An 18,389-nucleotide genomic window follows, 5' to 3' on the forward strand; every position below is an offset into this window, starting at 1 on the left:
TAGGGTAGAATTTAATTCCCAGAAGAATCATTTATCAAGCAAAAATAAATCAAAAAGCAAAATCATTTTAATTTCTCTAAATATGTTTTTGGAGAGGCTCTGAAGCACTCTGAACAGTATGCAGCAATGGATCCTAAAATCTTATAGTTTACTGAACAATAGAAGACCACTCACTTGTAAAAACTACAATGACAGCTAATGGGAGGGAAGGAAATGTTATTCACAATCTTTTTTTTCTCTTATTTTTGCTACTTTTCAGATTTTACATATATATTTTTTTAATTTCAAAAAATTGGACATTCAGTTTATCGATACTTTGCACATTACATCTTAGATTACACTTTGAGCAGGACAGTTCCAGATGTTATTGAAATAAAAAAAAAAAGCATTTCAATTTTTGATGACACTTTGAGCAGGACAGTCCAAGATGTCACTGGAATTAGTAACAAAAAGCTTTCCAAAAAGACAGTAAACTAAAGTTGTGTCTTAGCTAAATTGGCAAACATTCATTAATTCTAACTTAGCAAAATCTCTTTTTTCGTGATAAAAATTCCACTGGTCATAGTAGAATGAACCTTCCTCTCCCCAAGAATAAATTTCAGTTTCTCAGCTCCTATATATCTAGACAGAAATTCCAATTATTCATGATAACTCTAATATATATATATATATATTGGGTATGATGATGGGAAATAAATTCTAAATAGGTTTTTAGTATAAAGATATCTTTAACAATTTTGATAGTGAGAAGTACAACACACTTGGGTAATCTCCATTTTTAAGAATATTTCATCAAGTCTAGGAAAATACACCAACATCACATAAAACAAGTACACTCACACACATGCACAAATAAGTCCCCTCTGGCCTCTTTGTCTAGTCTCTGTCAGTCTCAGTCCTTGGGTAAGCATTTTTTTGCCTGGCCCCTCTTTACTTTTTCCAAATGCTGCTAAGAAAGAACACTCCAACTACTCTTGAAAGTTACTGATTGGCTTCTGCATGCCTGTGAAATCAATAAAAACAAATCAGAGAGATCAAACAAGGTGCCAGTCTTTCCTAGGGAACACAAGTGTCACCCAGATGGCCTGATGCAGAGAGGGATCATAGGAACTAGGAAAGCCTCATTTAATATGCCAAAAATTGTGATTGCAGCCTTTCCCTGAACCATCATGGACATTCCTGCACACTATGCTCACAAACGTACATCTTAGTCCATAGTTATTCTTACCGCCTCTTCTTGGTTTTTTTGTCCTGTAAAATTGTATATTCTTCTATACGTTTGTTACTTAATTGTTATAACAATAATAATTATTATACAATAGAAGTATTGTAACTGCTCTGTATGGTTGCAGAAAAACACGCACAGATATAAAACACTACAATTATTTTTAAGTTCTCTGTTCATTATTTTTCAGTTAATTGAGTGGACAAGGTCTAGGTTGATTACTCTTTTCTGTCAAGATATGTTTAATCAATATATATATAATACCTTATTTTTCAAATATATATATTGTAGAGGGCTGGCACTCTGAAAAGGTGTATTTGACTCTAAGACAGCAGAGCACTTGAAGATAATTAACTACTCAATGAGTGACAATGGTTCTATAAGCATATACTTAGATATGGTCATGTGTTGGCTCTCCTCACTATTGGTGCTTCCTGAAGTGTGGTGGTGAGGTAATCATAAGCAAGGATTGGAGAGCTGAGGGAGAGGGTCAGCCTCTTTCTGATGCAGCACAATTAGGAGAGAAGACTTCAGGCTTCAGACTCTAGAGTCCAGGATTCTTCTTTGATGAGTCCTGTAGCCACTTGCCTGCCTTCTTAACTTCTCCTAAAGACCAAGGACTTTGACTGATCCTGTCTCTGACTGATCTTAAGGCCCTCCAGAGAGCTAGCCAGGACATTATACTGTATTTATACATTTATGTCTGTACATAAGCATGTATATAACATATTATGTATATATATATATATATATGTATACACACATATCAATGTGTATGTGTCATATATAACATTATATAAAAGGGAGAAATGTTCAAAATGAAAGACAACTAATAACATCTTTCAGTTTTCAGAGAATGTGACTGACCTGATCAAAATGAGGTAAGCTCAGCAAAGTGAGCCTCAAAGAAGAGAAAGGATGATTGCAGCAAGTATATTGTATACAAACATGCAAATGGAAATGAATATTTAAAGTTAGTTCAAAAAAAAAAAAAAACAGAAGAATCTCTGCTATGTCATACCTTATTTCATAGAAAATTACAGTGAATAAATTAACACTAAGTGAAGTGAGTAGAATCAAGAGAACATTATGCACAGCAACAAAAAGATTATATGGTGATCAACTGTGATGAATTTGGTTCTTTTCAACAATGAAGTGATTCAGACCAATTCCAACAGAGTTGTGCTGGAGAGAGCCATCTACATCCAAAGAGAGGAATTTAGGGGCTGAATGTGGATAAAAACATAACATTTTCACTTTCTTTTGTTGTTGCTGCTTGCTTGCTTAAATTTTCTTTATCATTTTTTCCTCTTTGATCAGATTTTTCTTGTTCAGCATGATATATGTAGGAAATATGTATAGAAGAATGGCACATGCTTAATCTATATGGGATTTCTTGTTGACTAGGGCAAGAGGAAGATAGGGAATGGGAGTAGGGAAGGAGAAAAATTTCAAGGGTTTTCAAGGATTGATGTTGAAGTATCATTACATGTATTTTGAAAAATAAAAAGCTGTTATAAAAATAAAGAAATTGAACAAAAAATTTACACAGGATAGATTTTGTTTTTAATCTAGATCAATGTCTATAAATGGGGAACGCTTCAAAAAAAAAGAAGATGCTGAGAAATCTCCGTATAATTAAGAGTCAAAAAGCAATAATTGTGAAGTGATTATTCAGTCTTTTTTCAGTCAGATCCAACTCTTTCTGACCATTTAGAGTTTTCTTGGCAAAAGGGAGTGGAGTGGTTTTGTCATGTCTTTCTCCCCCTGGTTGAACAGATAAGGAAAGTGAGGCAAACAGGGTTCAATGAATTGCCTAAAGTCACACATCAGGAAATGTCCAAGGTCAGAAAATAGGGATACCTGAACTCCAGGTCTATTGCTCTGTCCATTGAATCAACTAAGTTGCCCATAGAGATAAAAAGACACACACACACTGAATTTTGGAAAATCATAACTCACTCTACCATCAAAACTTCTTAAACTACAGGTCATGATCCCATATGAAGTTCTGCAACAGAATGAGGGGGTCACAAAATTATGATTTGTTATCAGTGTTTTAATTGTAAAAGACTTTATATTCCTATATAAACCAAGATGAGATAACAAGAATATATTCTTGTTAAAGGGGGGTTGTGCAAGGGGAGCACATTTAAGAAGCCCTTCTCCACATTTCTCCCTTGGTGAAAGTGAAAATTGGAAAAAGTCCTCTTATCACGACTACTTTCAATCCATTTATACATTCATATCTTCATTGGAACTGACTGACTATGACTTCGCTAGGCCTCAATTGTAGCAAAGAAAGACAAGAGACACTGATTTTGTAAGAATTGATGGGGAGATGCTCGATAAGATAATTATGAAATCTCAGATATTGTAGTATGCAGTTGACACAATATTCCATTCTTTGTCCCAATTACTCCACAACTCTTGCCATTCTTGTACCACTTTCCTTTTGTCTCATCCCAAATAAAGATAGACAGCTTAGAAAATTACCCCTAAGTATGGTGATCGAGCAGAGAACGTATGATAGCTGATGTGGAAAGCCTTGTTTCATTATTATTACTTGTCCCCCCACCCCTTTCATAGTATTTCTCTTCTACAGAGAGTGATATATTCCTATATATAATATTCCTATGGGACCTAACTGATATATGGGTTATGGAAGCTCACTTGAAGCTTTGCTGTCAATTTGCAGTCTCTGGAGATCACCTGAAGGCTACGTTTCAGACCCTGTCAGACAAGAACTGGAAGTCCTACCACCTACTCTTCTTCCTGACATTTGTAGTTCCTGGCTCAGTACTGTTTTCCAGATGCCATCTTTGGAGGCCCAGAACAACCCAACTTCCTTTAAAGTTAGAAAAGTAAAAAGAGTCTCTGGGACCCTCAGGAGGAAATGCAAATCTCACTTCACCTGCCAAAATGGCTTCTCAAATCAATGCCTAAACCAATCCATCAAATCTCACAAAACACTGTGCTAAGGAGGGACAGGATGGAAAGAAAGAACAAAAGAATATACAGGGAGAAAAAAGATTGGGGATGCGGATTCCAAAATAGAATCCTACTATATGTTGTTTACAAGAAACACATTTGAAATATACATATATACAAAGTAAAATAAAAGCCTGGAGTAGAATTCATTATGCTTCAGCTGAAGAAAAATAAAGCAGGGGGAGCAATTCTGACCTCAGATAAAGCAAAAGTAAAAAAAAAAAAATCTCATTAAAAAAGATAAGGAAAACCTATCTTGATGAAAGCTACCATAAACAATGAAGTAATATCAGTAGTATATGCACTAAGTGGTGGAGCATACAAATTCCTAGAGAAGATAGTAAGCTAGTTAGAGGAAGAAATAAGACAGCAAAACTGTATTAGTGAGAGACCTCAACCTTCCCTTTTAAGAGTCAACAAGTCTAACCATAAAATAGAAAGAAAGGAACTAGGGAAGTTAATAGATTTCTGGAAAACAGAGATATGACAGACCTCTGAAGAAAATTGAATAGAGATGTAAAAGAATACATTGTGTTCTCAACAGAACATGGCACCTATATAAAAATTGATGATTAGGGTATAAAATTCTCACAATCAAAAGCAGACAGGTAGAAATAGTAAGGGTTTCCTTTTCAGATCATGATGCAACAAAAATTATATTTAACAAAGAAGCAGGGAAAGGTAGGCTAAAATCAAATTAGAAATTAAATAATCTACTTCTAGAGAATGAGTGGATGAAACAAAACCCTACAGAAACAATGCATAAGTTCATCGAAAAGAAAGACAATAATGTGACAAATATAAAACCTATAGGATGCAGCCAAAGCAGTTCTTAGGACAATTTCCTATCTCTAAATAGTTGCATGAATAAACTAAAGATGTGATCAGTAAACTTGCCATGAAACTGAAAAGCTAGGAAAAAAGTTTTAAAATCCCAATAAAATCCCAAGGGAGAACTTCTAAAATTCAAAGAATAGATTAATAAAATTGAAACCAAAGCAGATTTGATTTTATGGGGAAAAGCTTCAAAATGGATAACATTTTAGTTATTTGATTAAAAAAAAGGAAACAAAAAACTATATAACAAGATTAAAAATGAATAGGATGAACTTCTTTCCACTGAAAAAGAAATTAAAATAATAATTAGGAGCTATGTTGTCAAACTGCATGGCAGTAAACCTGACAGTCTAACTGAAATGGAAGAATATTTACAAATTATTCATATATATAAAATATATATAAAAATATACATTACCAAGATTAACTGAGGAGTAAAATAAATTACTAAATAGTCCCATTTTTGAAAAAGAAATTAAACCTATTACCAAATGAGAATTCTACCAAATATTCAAAGAACAATATACTTGTAATACTATGTAGTCTATTTGGAAAAAGATGGAAAGAAGGAGTCCCACCAAAATCCTTTTAGAACACAAACCTAGTACTGATACCTAAGCCATCGTTGCTTCTAAAAATTCACTTATGATCCTCCCAGCAATAAAGATCCAACCAAAATCATTTCAATGGACGTAATAAACTAACCAACTACGCCCAGAGAAGAACTCTGGGGAGATGACTAAAACCAATTACATTGAATTCCCAATCCTATATGTATGCCCATCTGCATTTTTATTTCCTTCCCAAGCTAATTTACAATATTTCAGGTCCAAATTCTTTTGTACAAAAATAACATTTTGGTCATGTATATTATTGTGTATCTAATTTAATATTTTAATATATTTAACATCTACTGGTATCCTCCCTCTTGGGGCGGGGGTGAAAGAAGGTGAAAAATTGGAACAAGAGGTTTGGGTTTTAATCTGTAAAAATTACCCATGCATATAACTTGTAAATAAAAGGCTATTAAATAAAAATTCACTTATGTGATGAATCTTTCCTTCTTTTCTTTCTAGCAATTTCCATGAAAAATGAAAACATTGCCAAGTTCAGATTACAGAATTCATCCATTCACTCCTTGCTTCCTCTGTTCCCAAACCTCATTCCCCTCACTTTCTAGATTAGCCTTCTGAATTTCCTTATAACCCAAACTTTGCATCTCTCTTCATCACAAGAATCCTTTCTAGTTTAGAGTTGCTTCTAAGTCATTGGTCATTTCCCATGGCCAATATTGGAACCTTATTTTAAAAAACCAGTTCTTGTTCCTATTCTTTAGCTTTGTCAATACTGCATTTCTTCCTGAAGCCCTGTTTAAGGATTCCTCCTCACCCACTTTTTGTGGTTCTTTTTAATCACCTCATAGTGGAGGTTTTGTTTGTTTTCCTTTCCATTGACTTCACCTTCTACCTAGAGGTTCCAAACTCCAAAGAACATTCCTGCCCAAAAGCTTTCTTCAATTGTAGAGGGCCAGAACTCTGGATGAAACAAAGATATACTTACAACAGGGTGTTTACTCAGTATGATTGATGAGATAATGGTTCTCTAGTTTACATATACTTAATACTTAGTATGGTGATGTGATGGTTCTACAGTAGACACATGCTCAGTGTGCTGTAGTGGTGTAATTGTACTATAGTATATAAAACCTCAGAGGACTTGAAATAAGCAGACTCAAGAGAGACTCGAGTGAGAGTGTACTTGAACTCGAGCTCTATCTCAATCTCAGACTCAGACTCAGACTCAGACCCAGCCATGGACACAGAGGAGACACAGAGGAATCAGAGAGGAGAGACTCAGACACAGAGGAGAAGAAGACAGAAATACAGATCCTCGTGGTGGCTCTCCTGCCTTCATCACTTCTCCAAGGCCCGTCCAGAGATCCTCCAGAAAGCTAATCCGGACATTAAACTCAATGGCTTCCTGATCAAAGCAACATACTTTGAGGACACTTCAGCTAATATTTAATTTTTCTTCATTAGCTTTAAATTACATCAAAATACAAAATTATGAGCATAATATGCTCTATCTGTTGTTCTGTTGGGATTGTTGTTTTTGTGGAGTACAAAAGAATGGGATAGGAAAAGGACCACTCTTGTCACTCATAGAATAGTGACTTTTTTTCATCACCTACGAACCCAGGTGATGGACACAAATGGCAAGGAGACCAAAGAGTTTGATGCATTGAGGGGCCTCTTATTGGACCCAACAATATTTCCATCGGGATTTAATTTTCAACCAACAAGGAGGTCAATGGATGTTAAAAGCATTCTGTTCCTAAGATCTCCTTTTATTGGAACCATTGAATCTTGGAGGTTTCTCATAAACATCACCATTGCTAGAGTTGTCTAAAAGTATGCAATTAAACATCTAGTCAACGTACAATCAACATTCAGGACATCACACTAACTACATTGTTTCATAGGGAATTAATTCTATGGCCATGAGAATGCCTGGGGGAAAAAAATCTCCTTATCCTCATGAGCCTAGCCCTCATGAGCATGGGAAAGAGCCTACTAACTCACAAAATACTTAGCTTGTCTGATGAACAAGAGAAGAAATGGTTCCAAAAGATAAGTTCACATACGTACTTGGGCAAAAATGGTTGACACAATCACTGATGAAGGAGAATAATGAAAGTTAAAATAATTTCAATCAAAACACTATCATCAACAAGCCCCCTACTCACCAATACACTTGCAATCACTCCAGAAGGCAGATGCCACAGCTTCTTGGTACTTAGTAACCCATCATTGGGTTAGAACAAAGGAATGAATAGATTTTGGTGGGTAAGAGGAAGGCAGGTTTTTGCCATGAAAGATGTAGAGTTTATCCAGATCAATAATTGCAAATATTAGGCATTCCATAACCTCAAATGAGATCAAAGTTTTTTCCTCCCCCTCCTCTAAGTCCTCCATTATATAAACCTTCTAAACAGGACATTCTTTATCATTTCTTAATGAAAGATAAATCTTTGTCACTTGTCCTCTTCATGTACTGCTCAGAGAAGAAAGAAAGGGCAGCACATCTGAAGGAGTGCGCAGTTGAAAGCACAATTATTCTTCTCTAAGATTCTACTTTATTTTCAAATATCTTATTTCTGGCATTTACTCTGTGATGTACATGAATAATTACTAGACATGCTTTAGTGGATTTTGAGATAGATTAATATATATGTATATATCAAATATATGTAAAATAATATATGTGTACATATATTAATTTGCACATACAAAAAGAAATATAAGTAACGTGGGTTGGAAACAGTGTTTGCTGCATGTATTGCTTGTGGTACAATCAATTCAATGGGCGATTGCAAAAATCATGATGAAAATATCTGACATTCAAATTATGAAGGATGTCCAGAATATGAAATTATCCTTTTACATCAATCTAATAAGTTGTGTATATTATAGGTTTAACCTATTACTCTGGTGGAATTCTTGTTTTTTTGGAGCATAAAGGAATAGGATAGGAAAAGGACTGCTCACTCACTCTGAAAGAATACTGATAGTTGATTACCCATGAAAGCAGTTTAAGACCACAAGATAAAGAAGATCAAAGAATTAATCCAGGGAATGGGCTTCTTCTCTGAGGTAACTATATTTTCATCAGGATTTAATCAGGACTCTATTCCTCAACTCTCTTTTAGGGGAATTATTGACAATTGGAGACCCCTCATGAAGAATATATCTCTCCTGCCAGGTGGTCTAAAAGTATGTTATTCATGATCTAGTCAACAGTCAGTCAATATTCTGGACACACTGACCATTGTGTTTCCTGGACAATGATAGCTGTGGCCTTGAGAATACCTGATAAAAATTCTCTGTATCTAACTTGTTTAACATAATTGGCTTGCAGCTCATGAGCATGGGAAGGAGCCTATCACCACACAAAATCCTTAGCTTATCTAATGAGCAATGGAATAAGAAATGGCCCCAAAAGTCAGATTAACATAGCTACTTGGGCAAAAATAGTTGATATGGTCACTGATAAAGAATGATAATTAAAATCAAATCATTTCACTAACACTACTATCAACATCAACAATGTTCCTACATGCCAATCCACTTGTAATCATTCCAAAAAGCACATGCCTCAGCTTCTTGGATCTTCCTAATTTGTCACTGTGTTGAGGCAATATTTGAATAATGACTGATGAGCTCATCAAGAGGGCCTATAGCATCCAGGGACAAGACTCCTATTGGATTTCGATTCTAAGGTTCATAGAGCTCTACAGGTAGGCCTAGATACCGTGGGTCCAGTCTTCTTGCATTTTCTGAGAATTTCATAGACCCTACCATCATTATTCCCTCCACAATCATACACAGGTACTCATCTGCCACACACATGGACAATGCACTCAAAGGGATGCTTTATTTATGCAGGCCGCAAATTGCTTCCTTCAGTTGGGGGAACTTTTCTTTTCCATACTTGTTCAATCACTCCATAGTGATGGGAACAGTCTGTACATCTCCCAACTTTTTTTTTTTTTTTGTTTTGTTTTGTTTTGTTTTGTTTTCACTGCCCACAGAAGAGGAAACTGCCAGACAAGAACAGGAAAGTCCCAACATCGCTATATTCTGCTGACTTTCCCCTCATGTAGCCTCACAGTATTTTTCATCCATTCTTTCCCCATTTGGAGTCAAGAGAGTCAAAAATTCCTTCATATTACCAGGAGGAAAGACAAACCTCATTCCTTGGTTGAATGGATTCATTTGGCAGTGTCCTAACTAATCTATCCTTGTGGCTGACGAGTCACTTATGTGTTGAATCTTTCCTTCTTTTCTCTTTATGAATTGCCACAAAATTTGTAAAGAGTACTTTGAACCAAGTCTTCCCTTACTTCCCATCATGCACACAGCACTCCTAACAGCTTGCAATCTCACATCTTCATTTTTATTTCCCCTTCTAAAAACCCAATACCATTGCATTCAAGGTTACTTTTAAGATTTTCCTTGCAGCTTTACCTTTTGCCCCTATCCATCATGCGTGTCCTTTCTCATTTGGTATTGCCTCTGATGCCTTGGCCAATTGCCTTGGCCAACAGGAAACGTTACTCTGAAAACACAATGCTTTCCTCTGCCTTTGACCTAAATACAAAAGTGCTACTGGAAAGCCTCTTTGATGACACCTGCTTGTTTTTCTCAGACACCTAATTCTGTGGAATTGGTTCCTTTTCCTTTCCATCAATTTCTCTACCTAGTGGTCTTAAACTCTACAGAAAAGTGCTGCCAAAATCACTCTGTCCCTGGCTTACTGATAATACCCAAGTCCTCCAGTTGGTCTCAGCTACTGGTTCCCTCTACCTCAGCACCACTCAATCAGTAGTGCTGAGAACCTAAAAACTGAAAAACCTGAAAACCTAAAAAGGTTCCAGTCAAGGCTGATGTGCAGCAGATTCTCTCTGGCTCTTTCACTGCTCTCATCATGTCTCATCTAGCAATAAAATAGATTGAGTGGCTCTGCCTTTTCTGAAACAGAGGCTAATGCATGTTTTAACTTTAGCACTTAGAAGATTCTCAGCAGAAAGTCCATTAAGAAAAAATCCATAATACCTCACGGAAGATTTTCAAGGTGCAACAGGGGAAATCCTCTAGCTGAAGCACTCCATAAATCTTAAGGAGGAGCTGGGCTCATGAAATCCATTCAGAGTACAGGGTGGGTCAGGAATTAACAAATTTACATGGGGTCAGTAAACTCACCTACTCTAGATGAGGTCGACTCTGCCATGGCACACTCCTATGTAAAAAAAAAAAATAAAACAACAACAACAACAAAAACAAGCAGTACAAATGGAATATGACAAATCAAGAAAGGTGAGAAATGACTCAGTAAAAGATTAAGATACTTATGAAATTTTTTTAAAAATCTGATCTGTCTCTTCTTTGCCAACACCAAAATTGGGATTCTATGTGTATTCCAAAACCCTTGGACTACTTGCTAACAAGCAGAACCAACTAGAAGAATCTTCTGAATTAATATGCCCCACCACCTCCCAAATTGGGAGAGGGTCTTTGGGAAATTTGGTCCACCTGAAGGACACCATGGCACGGTGAACCGATTTCTGTGGTAGAGGATTGGCCTTTTCCATTAAATAAGGAATCATCTCATCTCAAGATTTCTTTGGATGCCTGATAGATGTCAACTTTCTTTTTTCTATTTGTCCCCAAGGAGAGAAATTGGTACATTACACCTGACAATGGAAACAAGCTGTTGAAAAATGTGTACTATCAAAAGAAATTGGCAGTGAACTTTCAAAAACCCACATTGCTTTTACCATTATTCTCTGCCAAGTATTAAATTAATAGAAAGTTTGAAAGAACACTATTGGTTCTCCAATTATCTTTCCAAGTATTTCCCTCAAAGTAATCTCCTCTTCTATATTCCATGTATTGGCTGTAAAAAAAAAAGTGAATAGATTTAGCTGAAGAAGGGCAATCCAATTTCATTCCATAGGAGATGCAGAATTTGTTCAGATCAAGAATTAGAACTCTTAGGGGTGTCGTGACCTGAAATGGGAACACAGTATTTCATTTTCCTGTTTTTAGTTCTTCATTCTCTAAACCTCCCATTTTAAATAAGACAAGTCTTTGTCTTGTCTTGATGAAAAAAAAAAAGATTTTCTCACATATCCCCTCCATATACTACTGCACAGAGAAGAAAAAAAGGCAGCACATCTAAAGGGGAAAGTGGTTGAAATCCCAATTATTCTTCTATTAGATTCTACCCTATTTTTATATGGTTTTATTATTGGGGCTTTAGGTAAAAATTTACTAGAAAAATCAATAGACATACGATATAATGAATATTAGGATAGACAAATATGTGCCTATAAAATAATTATATAGGATATTGATTTACACTTGCACACAAGACACTGCATATGTCTTCAAAATGTAGAAACCCAACTGCACGCCCAATAATCAAACAACCCTATTACATACATAACAGAAAATTTTCAAGGTGCAACAGGGCAGACACTCCAGCTGGATGACTCCAAATAGCATAGGAGAGTGTTGTACTCCTGAGATACATGTTAGCTACAGATCGGCTCAGAAATCTCATCATAGAAAAAGGACAATAGACTCACCTGGTCTGGATGAGGCGGATTATATCAACGCACTCTCCTATATCTAAGAAAAAAAAACAAACAAACACACAATAACCATTGAATATGATTTGCTGTGAAAGTGAAAAAACTCTCAGTAAGGAAGCAATAGGCTTCCACAAAACCTGACCTATCTGACAATTCACTTAACAAAGAATTGGATAATGTGTGTTTTCCAAACCCATGCCCTACCAAGCTAAGGAATTGGGACAGTCTAAAGGAAACTTCCTTATATGCCCCATCATCTCCCATATTGGGATGGTCCCATTGGGAATTTGGGTCCATGTGAAGAACACTATGCTATTTTTTAATTATTTTTCTCCATGAGGATTTTGTGTAGATGAGTAATTAGTTAATCCCAAGGGTATCTTGGATGCCTACTAGATGCACACTTTCCACCTTGTAATAGCCCCCACAAAGAGAAATTGCTCATATTATTTCTTTGGATGGCTCAAAGCTGTTGAAAAATGTCTGGCTCCTAATGAAATTGGCAATCAACTTTGGAAAATCCACATCGAATGGCCACCGATTCTCTGCAGAGTAGTAATTGGAGAGATACTTTCAAGGTTCTTCAGGATTATACAATTATCTTTCTAAGTGTTCACTTCCAAGTTCTCTCTACTTCTCGAATCCTTTGGTGGACTCCAGAATAGGAGAATGAATCGATTTGGCTTGGTAATGGCAATGCAAGTTCTTTACACAAAAGACTTAAGGGTTGGCCTACATCAGTCATCTGCAAGGGCTGACCGTCATTGGGATTCCCAGACATAGTGCAGATTCGCTCTGGCTCTCCCCCTGCCCCTGAATTGCCTCACCTAGCAATAAAATGGATGGGGTTGCTCTGCCCCCTCTGAAATTGGGGCAGAATCCATTTCATGCCTCCAAATGTATCCACCCCCACCTCAATTGTTTCCCCTCGGACTGGGTAGCACTCAGCCCAGGAAGCAGTCAGCCATACTAAGGCCACAGAACATCCTCCCTAGGCACCTGAGGACACCCTCTAACTGCAGCACTCCAGAAAGCAGAGGAGGCACCTGGGATCGGGATGAGATCCATCTTAGCTAGAAGAGGGCTCAGGAAGTACCCAGTTTACAAAGGGGCAGTAAACTCACCAGGTCTGGATGAGGCAGGCTCTGCCAACCCTCTCTCCTAGAGATACAGATAAAAATACCAATCAGTTCAAATGCAATATGACGAATCAGGAAAGGGGAGAAATGACTCTGGAAGAGACCAAGACATGTAGCAACATTGACAGAAAATTGGACCTGTCCCTCCTTTGCCTACACCGAGAATGGGATTCTATGTGTATCTGAAAACCCACACACTCCTTGCTAAGAACCATCACCATCGAGAAGAAGTTTCTTCATATGCCCCACCACCTCCCAATTGGGAGAGGGTCTTTGGGAAATGGGGTCCACCTGAAGGACACCATGGCACGTTGGACCCATTGCTCAGACAGAGTAGTGGGCATTTCCATCCAATGAGAAATCATCTCATCTCCAGATTCCATTTGAAGCCTGAAATCTGCCAATTTTCCCTTTATTAATTCCCCTAAAGACACAAATTGGTACACGACATCTGACAATGGAAACCAGCTTTGGAAAAATATCTACCTGCCCATGACGTTGGCAATCAGATTTTCAAAAATCCACATTTTTTTAACCACTCATTCTCTGCCACATACTAATTAGGTAGCAAGTTTTGAAGAGTAGTAATGATTCTCCAATGATCATTCCAAGTGTTTTGCTCAAAGTTCTCTCCTACCTTCCATCTTTTGGCTTTAGCAAAAAGAAATGAATAGATTTTGGTCAAATTAGTTTCCCTAGGGGATGGAGAGTTTGTTCAGATCAATCATCAGAAATATGAAAGGAGATGACTTCAAAAGGAAACAAAGTTCTTCCTCTTCCTGCACTTAGTCTCCATTCTCTAAACCTCCCATTCTAAACAGGGAGGATTTTGTCTGTTCTTCATAAAAGATAAGACTTTCTCACATGCTCTCTGTATATACTGCCCAGGGAAGAAACAAAAGGCAGCACACATGAAGGGCTTCATTGTTGAAATCCCCATCATTCTTCTTGAAGATTCTACCTGATTTGCCTAGAGTCTTATTTTTTCGGCTTTACGGAAAGGGTTGCTAGATAAATCGAGAGACTTAACATTTACTCGATATTGAGATGGATCAATATGTATGTATAAAATCAATAATTAAAATATGTAGATATTCAATATGTGTGTTATATATGTTATGCATATTTTAATAACTTAAATAATAAATTATTTTAAAATATATCTATTAAATTGCAAAGGCCAAAAGTAATCTAAGCATTCTTCTCTAAGTTTCTACCTAATTTGTATAGGGTCTTATTTCCGGGGCTTTACGGAAAGGGTTGCTAGATAAATCGAGAGACTAAACATTTCCGTGATTTTGAGATGGATCAATATGAATCTATAAAATAAATCATTAAAATATGTAGATATTCAATATGTATGTTATATATGTTATGCATATTTTAATAACTTAAATAATAAATTATTTTAAAATATATCTATTAATTTAATTTATTAATCCATTTAATATTTCTCTAAGATTCTACTGAAATTGGATAGGATCTTATTTCTTTGGCTTTACTCAGAGGTTTGCTAGATAAGTCGGTCGACTTAGGATTTACTCGATATTGAGATCAATCAATATATATGTATAAAATAAAAAATTAAAATTTGTAGATATTGTATCTATATTTAATATATATGTATATATTAATAATTTAAACAATAAATATTTTTCAATTACTTCTATTACTGTGCAAAGGCAAAAATTAATCTAAGAATGGTTGGACGGAACCGTGTTTGTGGTATGTATTTATTGCGGTACCGTCCATTCCAAGGGAGATTGCAAAAATCATGATGAAAATATCTGTTATTGCAATAATCAAAGAAATGAAACCTGAATATTAAATTGTTCTTTTACTTTTTTATATAAAATTGTGTGTACAGTGAGTTCTATCTAGTGTTTTGGTGGAATTCTTGTTTTTTGAAGTGTATGCTAATACAATTGTAAAAGAATCACTCAGTCACACAGAGAGAATACTGAAGTTTCACTACCCATTAAACCAGGTAAAGGTCACAAAATAAAAGGAGATCAAAGTGTTACTTCAGTGAATGGGCTTCTTCTCTCAACTACCTATAAATTCATTGGGATTTAATATTTAACCAGCAAGTGGTCAATGAGTGTTAAAAGCACTCCATTTCTCAACTCTCTTGTTTTGGAATCTTTGAATCTTGGAGATCTCTCATGAAGAATATCTCTATGGCCAAGTCGTCTAAAGCCATGCATTCAACATGTACTCAACATCCAATCACCATTCCTGACACCACACTGACCATTCGTTTTCCTGTACAATGAGAGCTATGGCTTTGAGAAAACCTGAGAAAAATTCTCTTTCTCTACCTTGTCTGACATGCCTGGCACTCATGAGCATGGGAAGGAGTGTATTGCCTCCTAAATCCTTAGCTTGTCTGATAAGGAATGGAAGAAGAAATGGCTTCAAAATTCAGATTCACAGAGCTACTCGGTTCAAAATGTTTGATAAAATCACTGATGAGGAACAATAATAAACATCAAATAATTTCTCAGAAAACTCTATCATCAACAATTCCCTTATTTGCCAATCTACTTGCAATCAATCCAGAAGGCACACTCCTCAGTTTCTTCTTTTTTCTTCTTTTGTCCCTATGTTCAGGCAACACTTGAACAATGCTCATCAAGAGGGCCTCCAGCATTCTCAACAGAGGCTCCCATTGGATTGTGGTTCCAAATGTCAAACAGCCCCACAGTAAGCTTAGATACTCTCGATCTAGTCTCCTTGCATCTTCTGAGCATTTCATGAACCGTAACATCATCTTTTCTTCTGCAATCACACACAGGTACTCATCTACCGCACATTAGGACAATACACTCCAAGGGAACCTTGATTTATGCAGGATGGAAATTGCTTCCTTTAGTTGAGTGATCTTTTCTATTCTGTCCTTGCTCAATCACTAATTGTGCTGATGGAAAGAATCTGTACATCTCCCATAGAACAAACTCTGATGTGATGGGCTTTACCTGTAGTATAGTTGCCAAGCCTATATCCTCCGACCCTCTTTTTTTCACTGCTCACAATGGAAGCAACTGCCAGACGACAACAACAGTAAAATCCCACTCACCACTTTTAATTGGGATGTAGCCATAATTTTAAATATTCATGGTTACTTGATCTTAAATATGTCTATTGATCTTTCTCCTTCTCCTCCCCTTTGTCGTCATGTCTCTTGACCTCATAACCATCCTTCTTCTATTCTAATCAGGACCTTTCTTTGTCCTTTACTTAATGATCTGTAAATCTTTGTCAGTTATTCTCTGCATGTAGTGCTCAGAAAAGAAAGAAAAAGAAACACATGTAAAGACATAAGTGACTGCAATCCAAAATATTTCTACTCTGATATTCTTATTTTCAAAGTATTTTTATTTCTGTATGTCTACAATGACGTGTTCTTTAGAGATACATTATGATGACTTACTAGTTACATATGTATATAAATCAAATATATTATATATATATATATATATATACATATAATCAATATACAAATTTAAGCATCTTAAAAGTTATATATTGTTGCTTGGAAGCATTGTTTGAGGTTATGTATTAACTTCCATCATACAATCAATTCAAAGTGAGATTGCAAAAGTCATTATAAAAACATGTTTCTTTCAAATTATCAAGTTTATCTTTGATATAAAAATATTATTTCATATTAATTAACAAAATTATGGGTATCATGTGTCTATCTGGTTTTCTGGTGGAATTGTTGTTTCTTTGGAGCATAATTGAACAGGTTAAAAAAATATAATTCTCTCACTCTGAGAGAATATTGAGTTTTCGTTATCTGCTACCTACCTGAAGCCCTCAAATTGAAACTTGAGTTAAGACATTGATCCATTGAAGGGGCCTCATATTTGAATAACTATATGTACATCTGGATTTAATCTTCACCCAGCTAGGTGCCAATGTAAGTTGACATCACTTTATTCCTGATTGCTCTTTTATGGGACTATTTGGATCTTGGAGATCTCTTGTCAAGAATATATCTCCACTGCTACACTGTTCCACAAAGTATACAACTCATCATTTGGGCAACATCAACTCATTACTCCTTACATCAGTGGCCATATTGCTCAATGGAGAATGGATGCTATGGTCTTCAGAAAACTTCACCAAAACTCTTATTGTTCACCTTGGCCATGTTTAACATGATTTAAACCCTTGATCATGGAAAAGAGCCTACAGTTCACAGACATGGAACCACAAAACCCTTATCTGTTGAGAAATAAAAAGAGAAATGGTCCCCAAATTCAGGATCACATACCTACTTGGCCACAAACTGATAGTATGTTCACAGAAGATTAAAAAATCCAAAATAAGTTGACGAAAATAACACCCTTAACTGCCAGTCCACTCACCACCACGCCTGAAGGCAAATGCCCAGTTACTCCTTTGCGTTTTGTTTCTCAGCAACTTGTCATTATTTTGAAGCAGACACACAACAATGCCTGATGAGCTCATCAAGAGTGTCTATAGCAGCCATTGCAAAGAATTCTATTGCATTTGGACTCTAGGGCTCAAGCCTCGTGGGTAGGTCTAGATGCTCTCAGCCCAGCTTCCTTTCATTTCCCGACCCTCTGATGGAGCCTATTTTCCATCCCTCCTCAGTCACCCATACAGGTACTCTTGTGTTACACACATTGGCAATGTAGCCTAAGGGAAGCTTTGCTCAGCCAGGCTTCAATTTCCTTCATTCAGCTGGATGACATTTTCCTTTCTGCACCTGCCAAATACTTCATGGGGATCTCTGGACAGTGTACTTATCCAAAACAACACCTCTCGCCTGGTTTTACACACAGTACTGATCTCAAGCCTAAGTCCTTATTCTACTCTCCTTTGTATCATTGTGCAGAACATACACAACTTTGAGACAGAAACGGACACCTTCCGCCATCCCTCCTTTCCTCCCACATTTTGCTCTACTTCCTTGACACTGTTTTCCCCCCATCTATCTCCATTCCAAGTCAAATTGGTCAAAATTCTGTTTAGTACCAGGAGGAATTTCAACCTTCTTTCTTTTGCT

General features: G+C 36.4%; 1 long non-coding RNA gene across 2 annotated transcripts in view; it reads right to left on the reverse strand.

Annotated features, from left to right (window-relative positions):
* The window catches only part of LOC116422420, a 40,408-nt gene extending 22,319 nt beyond the window's left edge, over nucleotides 1–18,089 (reverse strand). Inside the window, exons 1-4 of one of the 2 annotated variants that reach the window (XR_004233047.1) lie at nucleotides 17,631–18,089; nucleotides 13,334–13,370; nucleotides 12,204–12,246; nucleotides 9,621–10,852 (exon numbers count right to left, since the gene is read on the reverse strand). This is a non-coding gene — a long non-coding RNA (uncharacterized LOC116422420). Of the gene's footprint in view, nucleotides 1–9,620; nucleotides 10,853–12,203; nucleotides 12,247–13,333; nucleotides 13,371–17,630 lie in introns of those variants that run through there. The other variant, XR_004233046.1, reaches the window with a different exon arrangement.
* Between the last annotated feature and the right edge of the window lie 300 nt (nucleotides 18,090–18,389).

This window comes from Sarcophilus harrisii, chromosome 3, assembly GCF_902635505.1.
Source record: "Sarcophilus harrisii chromosome 3, mSarHar1.11, whole genome shotgun sequence".
Lineage (NCBI taxonomy): Eukaryota > Metazoa > Chordata > Mammalia > Dasyuromorphia > Dasyuridae > Sarcophilus > Sarcophilus harrisii.